At 38.1% G+C, this 7,502-nt stretch overlaps 1 pseudogene; it reads left to right on the top strand.

Moving 5' to 3' along the window:
• Positions 1-564: 564 nt before the first annotated feature.
• On the top strand, positions 565-1,006 carry LOC141511211 (oligosaccharyltransferase complex subunit OSTC-like; annotated as a pseudogene).
• Positions 1,007-7,502: the final 6,496 nt, after the last annotated feature.

The following is a 7,502-nucleotide window of genomic DNA, read 5'->3' as shown; positions in this document are numbered from 1 at the left end:
TTGACTAATATCTCTATGAACTAAAGATTTCCCTCAGTCCCCACTGAATAACCCTATTAGTAAGATGTGTAGCTGACCACCTTGGGAGTGGGATTTTAGTTAATATACCCTCATTGGTTGATTGATTAATTGGAAGAATACTCAAAGACCTGCCTGCCCTAGAAAAAAATCTCCCTTAACAGCTGGCTCAGTATCTAAAATTCCCACCATTTGTGCTATTCTTTGTAATAAAAACAATTTCTCCAGAGGTCCTCATTAAATTTCCAAATACATTATCTGCGAGAGATGAGCCATAAAGTCATTAGTGCCCAAAATGTCTTTATTAGATCAGTTTGGAAAATAGTAGCCAAGGTGAAAGAGGAAATAGATTAGACAAGAGGGAAAGTTTGCTTGGTCCAGAGCAGGTATTGTCTGGGAGAGTCAAGCTGTGCATGGTACTTAACCAAAGGACTCAGTGCAGTCAGAGAGCAGCACATGGGCACTATGGCTATGTTTATCATAATAGTTTTAACCTAGTATAAAGAACACATTGAATTGAGAATGGGCCATCAGATGTAACTGCCAATGGAGAAGTTGTACCAAATGCTTTTCTTGGTCCTTAAGTCCTAATCTGAAGCTGAAGAAACCACCTGAGACTTACCTGCCATTGATTATGGTGGTACGCTCCTCGGTGTCTTACTTTCTCATCACTGAAAGGATAATTTATGATATCATTATGGAACCTTCTATTGTTGGATCTATGACAAGTAATCATGGTCATCAGAAATTTGTGGCTTTCTTATCATATAGAGTAAATGGACAATATATTATGAAAGGATTTGCATCCTATTACTTGTTCACAATGGCACGAGCAGGTTTCATAGCACTAGACTCATCCAAAGCAATAAATATTACCAGGATCAATAGGTTTCTTATTCTATTCATTGGCTTTGTCAGTGTCCTCTTGAGTTTCTTCATGGTGAGAATATTTGTGAAAATGAAGCTGCTAGGCAGTCTACTGGGTTAGAGTTCTTTTTTAAAGATACACAAGTAACTGAAGTCACTCCTTTTAATGACATTTTAAAGATCATTCCTGCTCTTCAGGACAAAAGTTAGAATATAGATTGTGACTCAGAATGGCATAAGGAAAAGTCTGGTATAAAAATGCTAAAGGGTTACTTCATCTATTGAAAAAGAAAACCTTTTTTGGTTTCATTGATGTGACAAAATAATAGTAATAGTTTAACACCATTGTTTTTCCACATTGACCTTCTACTCATATCAAATGTCACATCTTTTTATTTTCCTCTATTTTTTAAAGAAAAAATAGTTTCCTTTGTATAATGAATGAAACCAATAAAGTATTTTCATTACTTCCTACAAGCCCATTTGTAATTTTCAGCTTCTTAGGAAAAGGAACTTCTGGTAAAGATATACCCAAGTAAATTCAGGAAGTTGGAATCTCCAGGCTGATGACTTTATTGAAGGGATAAGCTTGGCCTTGACCCTACATTATTTTAACTGTAGCTTTCAAAGTCTGTAAAAAGGAGGTTTTGAACAAAATGATCTCTGAAGTCCTGCCTTAAGCCATAGATAGAAGAAACTCCTAGAGAGTGCTACCAGTGTCCCCCTAAGCTGAAGACAGATCCCTTTTACCTCTGATCCTATAATCCCTGCCTGGTTCTGGTACTTATGGAGTATGAGACCTTAAGCAGGGCACATAATCCCCTTAGACTGCCACAGTGTTTTCATTTGTAAAATGAGAGGACTAACTCTCAAGTTTGTCACAAGAAAAGTGTTTTATAAACAGTAAAGAACAAAATACAATTGAGTTATTATTGTTTGGTGCCCTTACAAATCTAACTGACCTCAGACTGCTTTTAATTTTGCCAGGTCTTAGTTTCCTCATTCTGTAAATGAGGTAGCCAAAATAGATAAGCCCAAAGATTCATTAAAGTTATGTCTGATGATATTTAGATTAGCTTTGTCTTAGTTTTGTTTTCCCATCCCTACTACAACTTTCACTGGAATTATAGAATGAGACACACCTCAGGCCATTTTATATTGCTTACCATCCATCCTCACTGCAGTTTTTCCCCTAGTAATGCAGGACTCTTGTTGATGCCAACTAGAAGGGGACAAGACAGTGAGTGGGAAAAATGGTTTTAGTTGCATGGCTTTTCAAGATGGTTCCTATTAGAGTTATATCAAGTGCATTTAGTGGGTCCATGGAAAAGGCGTAAAGAAATGCACTGTTGCTTAACTTCAATTCAATTACAAAGGAATTCAAAACAGAAATGTAATGCATAAAGGTCAATCAATTCAGTGGGCAAGCAAACATTTATTAAACACAGGCTTCATACGAGATGCCTGGGGATAGGAAGACAAATGTGAAATATGAAAAAATCCTTCCTCTTAAAATGCAGTTATTCTAATGAGAGAAGACAATATATGTGTGCTTCTACATGAACCAGGATACAAATACACATGCATACATATACATGTGCTTTAAAAATACACTTACAATACACACATGTATAACTCACAGAAGATATATATATAGACACCTGTGCATGTTTATATAGATATAATAACAGATACTCATAAATGTGTACATATAGTTATATATCTGTATATAGAAATTACATGTATATATAAATGAACATTTATGCATTTACATACACAATGTGCACACACACTATGCCTATACACACATGCATGCATACATACATACACACATACTTAACTGGTTGGTTGGGTGTTTGGTTCTTGTCCTTCATTCCTGAAGGAGACCAAAGTAACATCACTATATTAGAGACAAGTTACAGTGTGTCCATCTGTGATTGATCAGACCAATACGAACTTGAAATGCTCTACCACAGGTTGGGTATAAATAGTCCATGTAAACACCTTAATGCACCTGACATTTCCTTTGAGTTGTTTCAATTCTGCCTTGCTCATACAGCACAGTACCCTCTCTGATGAAGGAGTGCCATGCCCAGTCCTACGGCAGTTCCGTGCCAGTATCTCCCATGTTGCATAATCAATTCCACAGTTTTTAAAAGACACCCTCAGGGTCCCAGTATTATTTCTTCTGAGCACCTGTCCTGTGTAAGTTCTCTATAAAATGATCTTCTTGGCATACATACATTTGACATATGAACAATGTGACCAGTCCATTGCAGTTGCACTCTCTGTGGTAACATTTGAATTCTAGGCAGTTTAGCTCAAAAAAGGATCTCAGTGTCTGACATCTCCTGCCAAGTGATCTTCAGACTCTTCCTAACACAATTTTTTTTTTAGTTTTTGCAAGGCAATGGGGTTAAGTGGCTTGCCCAAGGCCACACAGCTAGGTAATTATTAAGTGTCTGAGGCCGGATTTGAACTCAGGTACTCCTGACTCCAAGGCCAGTGCTCTATCCACTACGCCACCTAGCCGCCCCTTCCCTAACACAATTTAAATGGAAGTGATTCAGTTTCCTGCTGTGATGCTGGTCAACTGTTCAGGTTTCAGAGGAACACAACAATGAATTCAGCACAATGACTGCCAATTTCACTGGCACTGGGAGCTCCTTTTGAAGAATGTAGGTGAATACCTTTTCTTCAGATTGTAATCTCAAAAAGCTGCCCAGAGCACTGAGCTATTAGATAGCCTGCCTAGGATCACTGAGGTAGTATCAGAGAATAAACTTGAAAGTAGATCTTCTGACTCTAAAGACAGCTTTCTTGCTGCTATGCCAGATTGCTTCTATGTAGTCATATGCAAACATTTATAAAGCAAAAGTAAGGTAACCCTGGAGAGAAAGAGCCCAGAACCTGAGGTAATCATACAAGGCAGTAGGTGCAAGCTGCCTCTTGAGTTAAGTATTGGAGACCAGGGATCCTAAGTCATAGAACTGAGGAGGGAGAATATTTCAAGCATGAAGGACAGCCAAGGCAAAGGCATGGAAATGGGAAATAATAATAACTAATTATGTATATATATATATATATGTGTGTGTGTGTGTGTGTGTGTGTGTGTGTGTGTGTGTGTGTGTGTGACTTGAAACTTTGCTAAATTCTTTATGAATATCTCATTTGAATCTCACAATAACCCAAGAAGGTAGATACTATTATTATACTCAATTTATAGACAAGAAAACTGAAGTAGATCAAAGTTAGGTTAACGTCTCTGGTCACACAGTTGTTAAGTGTTTGAGGCTGGATTTGAGCTCAGGTCTTCCTGATTTTGAGTCCAACTCTCTAGCCACTGCTTCACTTTTGTTCTCTATGTGCAGAAAGCCATTAAGGCTGGACTTAAGAGCATAAAGGAAAATAATATATAAGAAGTCTTAATAGATTGGGGATCTGTGATTTTCTCCTAGTGTGCCACTTTCGTCCATTGAGGCAGACCTCAGCCCTTCTGTGACTTACATTTCTTGTAGGAAATCACCTGAGGTAGAAATTAAATGACTTCTCAGTGTCTCATAGTTTATGTCAGAGGAAGTTTTCAAACCAAGCTCTTCCTGACGTCAAGACAACTAATTTCCTATAAAGTATAACTGATTCTAGAAATTTAATATTTTCACTATTTTATTTGCCTTTTCATCCAATGTCTACAAGACAAAAGCTGTAACTTGCAAGAACATGTTGTATGAGACTTTATTCACCATACAAAACATAATTTTTTACCTTCAAGCCTCAGTTTAAAGCCCATCTTCTGCTTAATCCCTCATGTACTCCCCACTGCTAATATTTTCTGCTTTTAAAATACCTTCAAGGATAAATTAGTTTAGATTTAGATTACTTTAGATTAATTTTCATCCACTGTGTATATATCTTATTTATACATAGTTAATTACATTTAGTATCCCCCCTTTGGAAATACATGGGAACCCTATTTTTGCCTTTCTTGGTATCACCAGAGTTTAGGCAGAGAAGGACTTTAAAAATGCTTTCTGGCTCACTGAATGACAACTATTTTCCCAGTCCCTTGCAGCCCACATCTTTGAGATTCATAATTGGTCAATTTGTGGCCCCAATAAGTTGTTCATCCAATATTTTCTTTGTAAAAGATTTGGGTTATAAACCCAGTCAAACAAAATTTGACTGGATTTCCAAGCAGCTGGAAAATAAAGGGGAAATGCACAGAGAACTGGAGACCAGAAACTTGAACTACAAATGCTGCTGTCCTTCACTGGAATGTGTGGGTTTTGTCTCTGCCATTGGTAGATAATACAATTGTTTAACTTTTCAGAAACATGAGAATGAAAATGAGGACTCTATAGACTAGACCAGGACAGGACCACTTTGTAACCATTTCTGAGATAGCAAAGGAACTCAGGTCATTTGCCACCAATAATGCTTCTCTTCTTACATTCCTTAAGGTCTTGGCCTCCATTCCAGGTTCTAGGAGCTTTTTAAACTTTTTTTTTCAAGAGGGTTAGATGTCCCCTTTCTTTGAATTTTTCAAAATTTTCCTTTATTTTTTCCCCAGTTACATGTAAAAACAAGTTTTAACATTTTTTAACATTTGACTTCTGAATTTTCTTCCTTCTTCCCATTCTTCTCCCCCTCACTGAGAAAGCAAGTTATTTGTTATAGGTTAAAGATATGTAGTCATATAAAACATTTCTGTAATAATCATATTGTAAAAGTGAACATAAATCCCCTCCCCTCCCCCCAAAAAGAAACCTCAAGATAAATAAAGCAGAAAAAAGTATGCTTCAATCTATATTCAGACACCATCAACTCTCTCTTTGGAATAGATGGCATTCTTTTTTGTTAGTTCTTCATAGTTGTCTTGGGTCACAGCATTGCTGAGAAAATGATTACCCTTTTTTGCCTCACCAAGGCCTTTGATACCATCAGTCAGGAGGACACATCTGGAAAATTATGTCAAAATTTGGTTGCCTGGAGAAGTTCATCAGTTCCATGTCGGCATGCCTGCCTGGGTTCTGGATAGGGGATGATGCTCATAAGATTTCCCAGTCACCTGGTTGAGTAAAATAAAGATATGTCCTTGCTCCCATGCTTTTTAGCATGATCTTCAACTTGAAAAGACTACAAGCCAACACCAAAGTGGAGGGACTGTTGGTGTATGATGTTTGTGGGTGATTGTACACTCAATACAGTCTCTGAAGCTGAGATGCAACAAAGTAAACAATTCTCTTCTGCATGTGCTCCTTTTGATCTAGCAATTAGCACCAAGAAAACACAGGTGCTCCATCAGCCAAGCACCACACCATCTATATGTGGAACCATCAGTTACAGTATATGGAGAAGTTTTGAATACTGTGGACAAGTTTATTTTTTTGGCAGTGTCCTTTCCAAGGAGGTACACATTGACAATGAAGTTGAGACTCCCATTGCCAGAGTTAACTAAGTATTTGTCAGGCTCAGAAAGAAAATTTGGGAGAGAAGAGGTATTAGACTGACAACCAAACTGAAGATCTACAGAACTATTGTGCTGACCTCATTGCTATATGCCTGTGAAATTTGGACAATCTACTAGTACCATGTCAGGAAACTGAGTTGCTTCCATTTAAGTTGTCTTAGGAAGATTCTGAAGATCACCTGGCAGGAGACGATGCCAGACATTGAGGTTCTTTCTCAAGTTAAACTGCCTAGTATTCCAACATTTCTACAGACAATGCAACTACAATGGGCTGGACACATTGTTAGAATGCCAGATGCATGCTTACCAAAAAAACCCCAAAAATATATTTTATGGATAATTTTCATAGGGCAAGTGCTCACAAGGAGGTCAGAAGAAGTGATACAGAGACACTCTGAAGTTCTCACTGAAGAACTTTAGAATTGATGGGAGATACTGGCACAGCATCTCCCAGCAAAGCATGCCCTCATCAGTGAGGGTGCTGCACTCTATGAGGAAGGCAGGATTGAAGCAGCTCAAAAGAAAGCTGACATACATAAGTTTAGAGTATCTACCCCAGGTGTTCACATGGATTATTTATTTCCAACCTGTGGTAAAGCATTCTGAGCTCCTATTGGTCTGATCAGCCACAGTCAGACACACTGTACTTTGTCTCAAACATAGTGATATCATTTTGGTCTTCTTCAATAATGAAGGGCAAAAGATCCAACCAATCATAAGTCCTTCAGAATTGTCTTGGATCACAGTTTTGCTGAGAAAAAGGTTACCCCTTTTTTGCCTCCCCAAACTCCAGAACATTTTACCCTCCAGGACAGAACTTCTCTTCTTCCTACACCCTTTGAAATTGTCAATCTTGGACAGATCTTGGAATTCTTTTTAAAAGCCTTTCTAACCTTGGAGTAGAGGTCCCTCAATCAGTATAGAGGTTATATTAATTGCTTCCTCGGAACTGTCTTATGCCACATGGTTGTTTACCCAAGGGTTAGTGTGGCTTCAGAAAGGGCTGAGGAGTTCCAACTTTGGTGTTTGTTGCCCACCAACTCCAGGAGAAATGCCAGGAGCAGAACAGAGGTCTGTACACAATGCTCATTGATCTGGTCAAGGTCTTTGATACTGTCAGTCTTGAGGGCTTGTGGAAGATAATGGC

The sequence above is a fragment of the Macrotis lagotis genome, chromosome 2 (assembly GCF_037893015.1).
Source record: "Macrotis lagotis isolate mMagLag1 chromosome 2, bilby.v1.9.chrom.fasta, whole genome shotgun sequence".
Lineage (NCBI taxonomy): Eukaryota > Metazoa > Chordata > Mammalia > Peramelemorphia > Peramelidae > Macrotis > Macrotis lagotis.
This window is presented reverse-complemented; position numbering and strand designations above follow the sequence as displayed.